We start from the raw sequence: 12,996 nt of genomic DNA on the forward strand, positions 1-12,996 counted from the left end.
AATGTTATCTTTAATGATTATTGTCTTTTCAGGCAGGATAAGATGTAGAAATCATTAAGATGGCTGTATCTACGGCACACTGCTGACACAGATAGGCCTAAATGAATTAAAGCCTGGTGTTTTGACGAATTTCGTCCCCCCTGCCAAATTATTAACCCCCTCGTTGAAGTCGCTACCTGATTGTCTACTCTTAACCCAACCCCTAATCCTAACCCCTCACCTACTCCTGAACCTACCAATACTAGGGGGGGTAATAATCTGGCAGGGGGTCGAAATTCGGCACAACACCCCGATGTGAGGCGGCAACAACACAGTCGGCTTTTATCAGTGCTGGTTCTTTGGCGTCGGTTTGAAAATATATTTCTTTATGCAATAAATTTTAAGCATGAACGTACTGTATATCTGGGATTATTGGCAGAAACTGATTGAATATACATTAAATATTACAATGCATACAAGGCCCTATTACTATTGCACTATATTGTATTAAAATTCAAGGTTTATTATGCATCATCTCAGAGTGACAGTATAAATAAGGCTGTATCATGTCTAATTTCCACAACCCATGTTTTCTGGGTTTTTTTTTTTATTTACTGGAAAGACATTTTGAATGCTGCATCAGCACCAAAGTGAACAAAAGTACAACCCATTGAACAGGCTGAACTTTTGAAACATGTAAAGTTAAATACAATGTCTAATGTCTACGCGGGCCAAGATCTACAACTTGAAAAAGAAAGATTTGTAATTTAAACCGCACCACTTTTGGCAGTTGCACCAGTAAAGGGTTTCACTTTTTATTGACTAATCTTCCATTAGGTCATTGCAGATGCTAATGATTACATGAAATTTCTTAATGTCTTAAACTGCATGCCTCCTCCTCAGATGGATAGTTATAGTACTACTTCAGTCCTGACAGTAAATTTAACATCAGTGGCAGATTGTCTTATCAAATAAGCTCATATAAATACACGACAAAGGAAGACAAATGGAAGTTCTTTGTTACTTAACACAGATACAGATGCAGGCCCTTCATATCATCATAAAGATACATTATCTCCATTGTCATGCAACATCATCACCACTTCCACAACCATTCATCACAGTTCCTCCATTTGGTATCTTTTCAAACAAGGAAAGACTGGGTCTGGTGTGGGAGATTGGTATAAAATGTAATTAAAGAGTCTGGTCAGATTTCATTTCTTATTCCTCTAAATGAGACTTTGAAGGATAGATAACCCAAAAAATGAACACTGCCATTTACTCTACATTCCAAGTCGTTTGAAATACAACAGGTTTGTTCAAGAAACAGATCAAATTTAAGTCATTATTCATTGATAATATTGTTTTCCACCATAATTCTCCCTTAAACGTTCATTATAATGATGTATAGTTTGTGAATGCAATGTACTTTTGAATCCGATTTTTTTTTTTTTTTTCTCAATGAAACAAGTGATTTGTTTACACTCCATCTGGTCGCAACATTAACAGCTCACCAGAGGAGAAAATATAGGCCTATTGAATCATTAAATCATTTCAATTTTGGTCTGTTTGAAACGAAAAACTATTATGTGAACTTTTATGGTACTAAGACCTTTTTTGTGGAAAAGTGTGACTAGCAAAATGTATTCTTTAGTGGTCTGCAGAAATGTAAGTCAGTCAATGTTGACTTTGGGAACAACATGTGGGTGAGTATGAGACAATAGAATTGTCATATTTTGGTGAACTATTCCATATAATGATGTAGCCTAGCTACATTTTGTAGAAACAGAAGAATAGATGCTAATGGAGCTTATAAATGTCCTCTTTCACCAGACATCTTTGTACGCTTATCTCCATTTCGTCACTGTCGGCCTAGGAAAAGATTAAGCTGTGTACATATTGTTACCAATTATGTTCCAATCTGCATTAGAGAAATTACCATAATAAAGACTGGGAGGTCGAATTTAAGACTTTATTTGTTTGGGGGCTTAGGGTATCTACTCTCCCGGAAAGTTACTGTGGCCAGGCAAGCACTGCCGTGGCAGTCGTTATCTTTGCGCATAGGTAATGAAGCAGCGCTGCGATGCACACTGCGCTTTTTCCATTCATACCTCAGTGCCTTCGATTTGGCTATGAAGAGCAGGGCACTGGCAGTGTGACAAGTGATAATACGAACAAAAATAACTAGCTTTTTTTTCAGGCACGTCGAGTTTTAGAAGAGGTTTGTTGTCGCTTACCCAGTGAACTCTTCTCACGCCTGTCACGACGTAGCCCGAGCATGCCAGTGACGTTTATTTGACGTCTGTGGGTTTGTAACATGGTTTGTACCGTTTGTACATTAAGATTCATATTAACATGTTCCTTATAGCCTGTCAGGTTCGATTAAATATTTTTTTTATTATTTATTCAAAATATGATTTATCCAGGATTATTATTATTATAGCCTATGTTTAATGCTCATTCATTCATTAATTCGGATATTCAGCCAGATAATATATAGCTAATAAATTATATAATATAATTCTAGCTAATCATTTCAGATTCATTGTTGTTGTTATTATTATTATTATTATATTACCAATTATTTATTTATTTATTTATTATTTTTACAGATTATGAATCCAAGCTATTCTCAAAGAATTGTCAACTCTTATTAAATGACCTTGTATGTTTCACCTTTTTTTTTGGAATTGTGCAATTACCCAGTCGTTTTGGTACATGTAGTTTTTTAAAGTGTCTATAAGGAAAGTTAACACGGTTGCTGTTTTAAAATGTGGGGCTCATGAAGTCAAATAAATTCAGCACTCCAGGGACTGCAAGTATCTCATTGTGGCCTCAGCAATACAATTTATCTTTTGTTCACCTCCATCTCTTTTTCTCGTCCTGTAGTTAAACTACTACCTCTGTCTGCATGGACGCCACTGCACAATCAATCCTCCGCCTCTCAGACAAATCAATGTTTCTCTCATATAACAGCTCATATAAACTACTCGTAATTGTTTGTGAATCCTGTGGCCGCAGGTAGAGTGATTTGTTGCTATAGGTGAATTACTCTGACTGATCATTGTTTTTGTGTGTTTTGGTGCAGTTTTAGGGAGCGCCTTGCTTAACTAGTTCATTGTCTTGAAGACTGCTTGAATTCCTCCATCCTTTTTGTGGGAACTGAGCAATATTGTTAATGGCCAATAACATTTTATTGACCAAATTAAATTAACCAAGTGAAAAAACACAAGAGTTTACACGGGTCATAGACAAATCACATGGACTATAGGGTGAGTTTGGACTATCGATGTAAAATCTGGTGCATATTGTTTTTTTGTTGTTTTTTTATGTTTGTTTATTTTTTGCTGAACTGTTCATTCATGTATAAAGGGGCCATTTGAATGACAACCTAAACCACCTTTCACACTTTGCTTGGTTTTATGTGGCGATGGATAGTAGATAGTAATATAGTAGATATAGATCGTAATGTCAACATTAATATAGTCACAATGAATTCTTTAGTCTCTGAAACGCTAATTTTCATTTTTCATTTTTTGATTAAAGGTGCCCTAGAACTTCTTTTTAAAAGATGTAATATAAGTCTAAGGTGTCCCCTGAATGTGTCTGTGAAGTTTCAGCTCAAAATACCCCATAGATTTTTTTAAATAAATGTTTTTAACTGCCTATTTTGGGGCATCATTAACTATGCACCGATATATAGGTTGCGGCCCCTTTAATTCCCATGCTGCTTGCATACATTGGATCATGTAAGCAGTGTTGGGGGTAACGCATTACAAGTAACTTGAGTTACGTAATCAGATTACTTTTTCAAGTAACTAGTAAAGTAACGCATTACTTTTTCAATTTACAACAAAATATCTGAGTTACTTTTTAAAATAAGTAACGCAAGTTACTTTTCACATTTATTGACTGACAGATCTCCTGTCCCCATATTGAGAGAAATAAAGTGCAGAGTGTGTTGTGTGCGCTGTGTAAGCATGATGATTATTGTAGTTTTAGACTAAATGTGAACATGCATTTACTCATTTCACTTGCACGAAAACATTCAGTATTCCTCAAAATGAATAAAAACAGTAAAATGCAATCTCAGCAAACCTGTAATAATAAACTATATTAAATTACACAAATATACTTTGTATTTAATCTCAATTATTAACCAATGTCTTTGCTGCTGACCTTCAATATACCTAATTCAGCCATACTAATAATCAAAAAATACTTTAGATTAGATTTAGAAATAAAAATACTGCGTGGCTAAAGCTAACATTACACACTGTTGGAGAGATTTATAAAGAATGAAGTTGTGTTTATGAATTATACAGACTGCAAGTGTTTAAAAATGAAAATAGCGACGGCTCTCTTGTCTCCGTGAATACAGTAAGAAACGATGGCAACTTTAACCACATTTAACAGTACATTAGCAACATGCTAATGAAACATTTAGAAAGACAATTCACAAATATCACTAAAAATATCATGTTATCATGGATCATGTCAGTTATTATTGCTCCATCTGCCATTTTTCACTATTGTTCTTGCTTGCTTACCTAGTCTGATGATTCAGCTGTGCACAGATCCAGACGTTAATACTGGCTGCCCTTGTCTAATGGCTTGATCATGGGCTGGCATATGCAAATATTGGGGGCGTACATATTAATGATCCCGACTGTTACGTAACAGTCGGTGTTATGTTGAGATTCGCCTGTTCTTCTGAGGTCTTTTAAACAAATGAGATTTATATAAGAAGGAGGAAACAATGGAGTTTGAAACTCAGTGTACTGTATGTCTTTTCCATGTACTGAACTCTTGTTATTCAACTATGCCAATATAAATTCAATATTTAATTGTAGGGCACCTTTAATATATATATAAAACTATATGTATAAAACTATAATTTTGCGGATCATTGCAATATTCCTGAAATTCTTCAAGACAAAAGAATTTCAGTTTTGTTTGAGGTATTCCACAAAATCTGAAAATATTAATTTAATGTCAGTATAGAAAATATATGTCTGCTGATTAAATTAAATTAAGCTTTGCCATTACAGGAGAAAATCAATTTTTTTATATTTTAAAATATATTGAAATTTAAAAGTTTTAAAATAATAATAATAATAATAATAATAATAATAAAAACATTGTAATAATATTACAAAACTGTTGTGTGTGTGTGTGTGTGTGTGTGTGTGTGTGTGTGTGTGTGTGTGTGTGTGTGTGTATTATATAAATGCTGGCATAGATCTAGAAAAATATTAGCTAAATTAATAATTATTCATATTACTTTATTATTGATTCAGTTATATAACACTTAACGAACATATTTGCAGCTGCCACTACACCATACATTCAGTTCTAGTCAAGAAATCCCACACATGTCCTTTAATAACATGTGTGGGATTTAATAATAATTATGTCTTTTCATAATAATGCCTTTCTACAGGGAAATCAGCTGTAGTGTATCATGAGGCATTGTTTAGAAATAGAGACCTAATAGATCTGTCATTTAGAGCCACTAATGTACTTACAACAAGTTGTTTATATTCAGTCAACTAAAACTGTTCTTTAACAAAAGCCGCAGACACCAGAGACGCTCCAGCAAGCTAAATATGTGCACACATGTAGGCCTACTAGATGAGATGACTAATACCCTGTATATTCAGAATGATTTATGCATGCAAATTTCTATAAGCCATTCATTATGGGTCTAAAGGCACAACAAAAGTTCTGTTTTCCTACCACCTCTCCAATCCCAAAAGGCTTTAGGCCATTGGTAAGTGCGTTTCATTCTGTGATAAGTCGGCGTGGGTTCTTGTTTCAGTGTCTCACGGTTGATGAGTCTGCCACCTTTGAGTGGTGCAGCAGCAGTGTGCGAGCAATGGGCCTCGGCCGCTGAACTGCATGAGAAAGACATTAACCGTGCTCTACATCCCGTAGAACTCTGCAAATGACAGGGAGACATTTTAGCAAATGCACTGAACTGAAAATAGCCTGAATAATAATGTTTTAACTTTAACTCTTTCCCAGCAATTGATGAGATTTTGTGACACAACGTTTCCCCATGCACCATTGATGAGTTTTTTTCCCGCAATCTGTATTTTCTCTGTTATATGGTAGGGGGCACTGTTATGAATTCAATGAAATAGCACAGCATCTCCGGATCCAAAAACAAGAGAAGAAGATGATCTGTGTAAACCTGTGGTAGGTTGCATAAACTACTTAGGCTGCAGAGTAGGAGCGGGCAGTGACGCTGGGTGCACCTAAAAAGGTCCCATTGTCCAGTGAGGTCCAGTTGGGGAGTTAGAGACGGGCCGACTCGGACCGATCTCATATTGTATGATCTTATTACCTGCTTATCTTCTGAACTGCCATTTTCTTTAGCACGCTATTCAGCACAAATCAGTTTCATTGGTTAAGTTGAGGGTGTAGGGTAGTTTTAGAGGTTAGCATTTGTTGTAGCATTGTGTAAGAACTCAGCATGACCAATGAAATCTTTAGAATTGGCTGCAGGGCAGAGTTTGTGCTGAACTGGTTGGGCGGGAAAAATCACGCATGTGTGTCATGTGCCTGTCTGTCAATGGGAGGAAGCCACGCCCTATTTTGGAGCTCCCAACCCCATTTTGGAGATCTCCAGGCTGCAGCTATACCCCTCTCAAACATTCAACAGCATATAAATGAAAACTGCCTAACGTTACTGAAAAAATGGTCAAACCCACAGAGTGGTACACAACAAGCTTAGGGGGGTGTTGATGGACTTGATCTACTCAATCTGTGTTTTAATCATCATTCTGAATCCGATCTCCACAAATTCTTTAACAAAAATGCAATTTTCTCATCTTTTTGTTTGACGTGTTGTTGTTTTTTCAGTGTATGTTAGTGTAGTTAACATTCTTGGCTGTTAATCCATGTAATTAGACACTGCTGCTCGTTCTAGAGGTAAACATGAAGTAATTCACTGGGCATATGATTTATCTCTGTCGCTGCAATGGCTGTTCATCACAATCCTCTTAAATGAACACCTGAGAGAGAGAGAGAAGCGATAAAAACTGATAAAAAATGCAATTTGCATGAGGTATTGCTGTATACGAATAGCAGTGACTCAGACTTACCGCAGCACTTCAAAAAAACATGAAGAGGAGGGTTAGAGAGAGGGAGGGTGAGCAGGGGTGGGAAAAGATAAACAGTTGCTCCTATTGAAGCCAGTTAGAGATGATTTTTTGCTCTGCGCTGAAAATAAGGTTTCATTTTTCACGCTTGCAAAGCTGATGAGTACAAAGCGAGACAATTCTGTAGGAATAAGCTATTGTTTTTCCACTGTGACACTTCACTTGAGAAATGTGATCATGGTTTAAATGGAAAGAACTCCCTCCTAATGCGTTTCTGAAGAGGCTGTGATAGCTTTGCTAAAGTTCTTTATTCATTTTAACAGAATTGGCTTCAAATCTATACCAGCAAATGACTACATCACCTATTGTTGCAAACACGGTTTTAACTGTGGCTTTTGAAACTCTATTATACCTTCATTTCATATGTGCGCAAAGGGACAGTACTATTATTGTGCTGATGAGCCTCTGTATTATTATCACTTGTACTATTGCTATCTCTGACAGTACTATTTGGGAGCTGAAAGAATATAATAAGGCACTGCATGTCACAATATCCCTCATTTAAATATTTCCCACCCAAGGCATATGCAAAATAAGGCCTGCTTGAGTTGCATTATAGTGCTTTGAAATGGTAACTGTTCACACAGAATGCGTTTTTCTATTCCATTGCGCTACTTTTCCGATGTTTTTCTATGTAAACACTTGCTAGATGGACGTGTATCACAATCAGAATCAGAAAGAGCTTTATTGCCAGGTATGTTGTTTACACATACTAGGAATTTGTTTTAGTGACAGAAGCTCCACAGTGCAACAGAGTAACAGCGACAAGACAAGACACATAATAAAGAGAATAAAATAATAATATACAAATTTACAAGATAGATAAAGTGCAAAAAAATATATATATATAATATAGTCAATTTGTATGTACAGTTATGTGTGCAAATTTGAAATTTAAATAAGCGTTTTAAGTAAAATATGTGTAATAGTGTTGTGTGTTCCGTGTTTGTCAAGTGTTCATGAGATGGATTGCTTGAGGGAAGAAACTGTTCCTGTGTCTGGTCGTTCTGGTGCTCAGGGCTCTGTAGCGTCGACCGGATGGCAACAGTTCAAAGAGGGAGTGTGCTGGATGTGAGGGGTCCAGAGTGATCTTCTTTGCCCTTTTTCTCACTCTGGATAAGTACAGTTCTTGGAGAGTGGGGAGGGTTGTGCCAATGATTCGCTCAGCAGACCGGACTACCCTCTGTAGTCTTCTGACGTCAGATTTGGTAGCTGAGCTGAACTGAACCAGACGGTAATTTAAGTGCAGAGGATGGATTCAATGATGGCAGAGTAAAACATTTTCAGCAGCTCCTGTGGCAGGTTGAACTTCCTCAACTGGTGAAGGAAGTACAACCTCTGCTGGGCCTTTTTCACAATGGACTCGATGTGGTTGTCCCACTTCAGGTCCTGGGAGATGGTGGTGCCCAGGAACCTGAATGACTCCACTGCAGTCACAGTGCTGTTCATGATGGTGAGTGGGGGAAGAGCAGGGGGGTTTCTCCTGAAGTCCACGGTCATCTCCACTGTCTTGAGCGTGTTGAGCTCCAGGTTGTTAAGACTGCACCAGACAGCCAGCTGTTCAACCTCCAGTCTGTAAGCAGACTCGTCACCGTCCTGGATGAGGCCGATCAGTGTGGTGTCATCCGCAAACTTCAGGAGCTTGACAGAGGGGTCTTTAGAGGTGCAGTCGTTGGTGTACAGGGAAAAGAGCAGTGGGGAGAGGACACAGCCCTGAGGGGTGCCGGTGCTGATGGTGAGGGTGCTGGATGAGAATTTTCCCAGCCTCACTAGCTGCTGCCTGTCTGTCAGGAAGCTGGTGATCCACTGACAGACAGTGGTGGGCACGGAGCGCTGAGTTAGTTTGGGCTGGAGGAGTGATGGGATGATGGTGTTAAAAGCAGAGCTGAAGTCCACAAACAGGATCCTCACATAAGACCCTGGTCTGTCCAGATGCTGGAGAACATAATGCAGTCCCATATTGACTGCATCATCCACAGACCTGTTTGCTCGGTAAGCAAACTGCAGGGGGTCCAGTAAGGGTCCAGTGATGTCCTTCAGATAAGCCAGAACCAGTCTTTCAAATGACTTCATGGCCACAGACGTTAGAGCCACAGGTCTGTAGTCATTTAGTCCAGTAATTTTGGGTTTCTTTGGGATGGGGATGATGATGGAGCGTTTGAAGCATGAGGGGACTTCGCACAGCTCCAGTGATCTGTTGAAGATCTGTGTGAAGATGGGGGCCAGTTGGTCAGCGCAGGTTTTCAGACAGGCTGGTGAAACGCTGTCTGGGCCTGGTGCCTTTCTTCTCTTGTTCTTTCTGAAGACCTGGCGCACATCATCTTCACTGAACTGAATTGCAGGTGTGGGGGAGAGGGGGGTTGTTGGAGGTGTGAATGGTGATTTTTCAAACCTGCAATAAAACCCATTCAGATCGTCTGCCAGTTGTTGATTCTCCACAGAGCTGGGGGATGGTGTCTTGTAGTTGGTGATAACTTTCAGACCTTTCCACACTGAAGCTGTGTCATTAGAAGAGAACTGATTCCGAAGTTTATCAGAATAATTCCTCTTTGCCACTCTGATCTCCTTTTCCAGTGTGTATTTGGCCTGTTTGTACAAGACTCTGTCCCCATTTCTGCGAGCATCTTCTTTGGCCTGACGGAGCTGGCTGAGTTTTGCAGTGAGCCATGACCGATGCACTCACGTCTTGCGTTATTTGCAGCGTTTCGCACATAACATGCCATTCTAAAATCGTGGTGCTCAAGTTAAAATCAGTTTAACTTTTAAAAAACGTGTCTCAAGACCTTGCGTTTTTTCCCCCATTCCACTGCCCGTGTCTCGCATTTTTCAAAGCAAAAATGCATTCTGTGTGAACAAGCCCTGAGGGGTGTGACATTTCTGAAACATGCTCGAAGTGGTTGACCAATCACAACACACTGGTCCAGTTGACCAATCAGAGCACACTGTGCTTTTTGGAAGGAAGGGCTTCATAGAGACTGGAACTAAATAGCGTTACTGACAGACTGAGAAGAGAGGTGCTGCAACAATATAAAATATGTAAAAAATAATGAACATTCAAGCATAAAAAACTATTCTAATAGACTCCATAAACAAAATCCAGATTTCAGACAAAATCCAAATCCAGACAGGTCCTCTTTAAGGTCTGGTAAAATGCTAAAACAATGTCCGGAGAGCAACATTCAACTTTTCTTCACCCGGAAATGATTCATATCCACAATAAATTCAAAACTAAGCAGACTATGGAACTGAAAAAAGTTCATGTACCTTTGGATCTCTTCAGCATGTTCAGTGGTGTTCATTTACTTTGTGTTTAATCTTCTGCTTTCCTCACAAAATGTTTTGTCTTTCATTCATTATCAGTCAAAACTGTCATATATAAGAAAAAAAAAAAGCAAGTAGTTAACTCATGTCAAGATTTGTATAAATATGGACAAATCTAGGATTCATCTATGATTAAGAATGAATTTAGACTACAAGATGAAAGAAAGATTCAAGGGTTGACAGCTGACGATGTTGCTACAGTAACATTTACATTACTTTTCTGCATTTGGCACACATTTTTATTCAGATCAACTTACACTGCTAAACATTTTATCATGCATTCCAGAGGAATCAAACCCATGACTTTGGTGTTGCTAGCGCCATGCTCTATTTTTTTGAGCTGGAGATGTGGGAAGTGTTTCCTACTTGACAGATATCGCTAAAATAAGTGTCCTGAGATATCTCACCTGTTTCTGAAAGCTCTGGGCCCTAGGTAAACAGTAAAACCGAATCTGACTGCAGGGCGCTGTTGCTTAGCCAATCAGTTATTTTAAGTGTTCCGGTTGATTTTGAGTGTTGCTGACATCTTTGGAGGCCAGGGTTTTTGAGGGGGCAAGGTAATTCAGACTGGCAGATGTTAGTGAAATGGCTAACAGTGCTTACAGCACTTTGAAATTGTTATGGTAAAGAAAATAAAGTACTTTTATTTATTTCACTGATTTTGTACTGTCCATTCTTACATTAAAATAACTTTGACCCATATTATCACTACCTTAAACACCAAGAACCACTGGTATAGGCTGTAGCTGGTGTGGTTTGACTAAGCTCTTTGGGTGCAATTCACAATGTGGCATCTCACTGATTCAGTGAACAGATGCTTTTGTTTCTTCCTTTCAACTGAAGCATGAGGGAAGGAATGTTTAATGCCTTAAATGTGCTGATGACAAGTCAATTTGTTATCAAAAACACAATATTTATGCCAAATAATGGTAGAAATATTAACTCATAACTCTTGGTTTTGATGAGATGTGTAAAAATGGTTGACCATATAATATTGTGAAACATTATTATAATTTTAAATAACTGATTTTTATTTTAATATAATTTGAAAGGTTAATTCTGTGACATGATCCTTGTCATGATCACTAGTTGGAGTGCCCTAGTTAGCCACTAGAGGGCACTCCAACACGGACTATTTTCTCACCTCACTTGGACTTCAATTCCCATAACCCACTTCCCGTACTCATTATCCCGTCATTGCAGTTATTGTGCTTTGATTAGTGTCTGTCTATTTATACCCTGTTTGTTTCTGCTTTTGTTATTGAGGTTTAATTTATGGTCACTGGCTTCTGTTTTGTTTTTCCTTGTTTTGTATGGACTGTTCTGTGGATTTTGACCCTTGTCTGTCTGGATTACGACTTTGGATTGCTGCATTTGGATCTTACCTTCTTGTCTCTGTGCCATCCATGACAATCCTACACAAATCATTTTAATATGCTGATTTGGTGCTCAAGAAACATTTCTTATTAGTATCAATGTTGAAAACAGTTGTGCTGCTTAATATTTCTGAGGAAACCGGGATACATTTTTCAGGATTCTTTGATGAACAAAGCATATTTGAAATAGATATTCTTTTGGAATAATGTAAAAACCTGTACTGTTACAATTGAATGCATCATTGAGTAATAACAGTACTATACTATTATAATAATTAATATAATAATATAATAATGATAATGGCTCTCAAAAATATATATATATAAAAAAAAATCTTACTGACCCCAAACTTCTGAAGAGTGTTGTATATTTGTTAATTTAATTTATTTTGTACCATGCCCATGTGCAGTTGCATGAAATATAGCTTGTTTGAATAAATTCTGACCGTATACATTTTTTTTAAAGGGTCATGAAACCCCAAAACATATTTTTTGAGATAAGAATAGATATGTCCAGGCTGCACATCATTGAAAACACTAAAGGTAGCTACTCATTAATTTGATCAATAAGTGGAAATCAGTTATCTGTGCAGTTTTTAGAGCAATTTCTGTCTTCCTGTTTGAAAAGCAAAGTCGGAGCAACGTCACGGCTAATGACGTAAATGTGTAATACCGGCAAGATCCAGAGTGGTGATTGGCTGCCATGGCTCCAGTCGGGGCTGGACGAACGAGTTGACGTCAACCGTTTCTGAGTGCTTCTCTGCATTTATTCATGACAAAGAGCTCATTAATTCTAATTATTCATGAGAATTAACTATTATAATTCAAGCACTGCACTGTATTACGCATGAGATGGCATTACAGCTGAGAGTTCAAATGACGCGCGCAGTCCATTCACTTCTTGACTGTTCAACTGCGTTGTTGTCCTTCAGGCACATATAAGTGTTTGTTTCCTCCTCAGTAACACAAAAGTGCTCTTTGCTTTTTCTCCACAAAGATTTTGGAGCTGCAGTTTGACTACAGACATATGAGAAATATCACTGTAACACTATTTAATATGTAAAAATGTGGAGCGCGTATAAGAGCGGTTTCTGCACGGAACGACGCGGTGAGTTTAACGACACTCGTCATGTGGATCATAGATCGTATACGGA

This window comes from Megalobrama amblycephala, linkage group LG7 (genome assembly GCF_018812025.1).
Source record: "Megalobrama amblycephala isolate DHTTF-2021 linkage group LG7, ASM1881202v1, whole genome shotgun sequence".
In the NCBI taxonomy this organism is placed as follows: Eukaryota; Metazoa; Chordata; class Actinopteri; order Cypriniformes; family Xenocyprididae; genus Megalobrama; species Megalobrama amblycephala.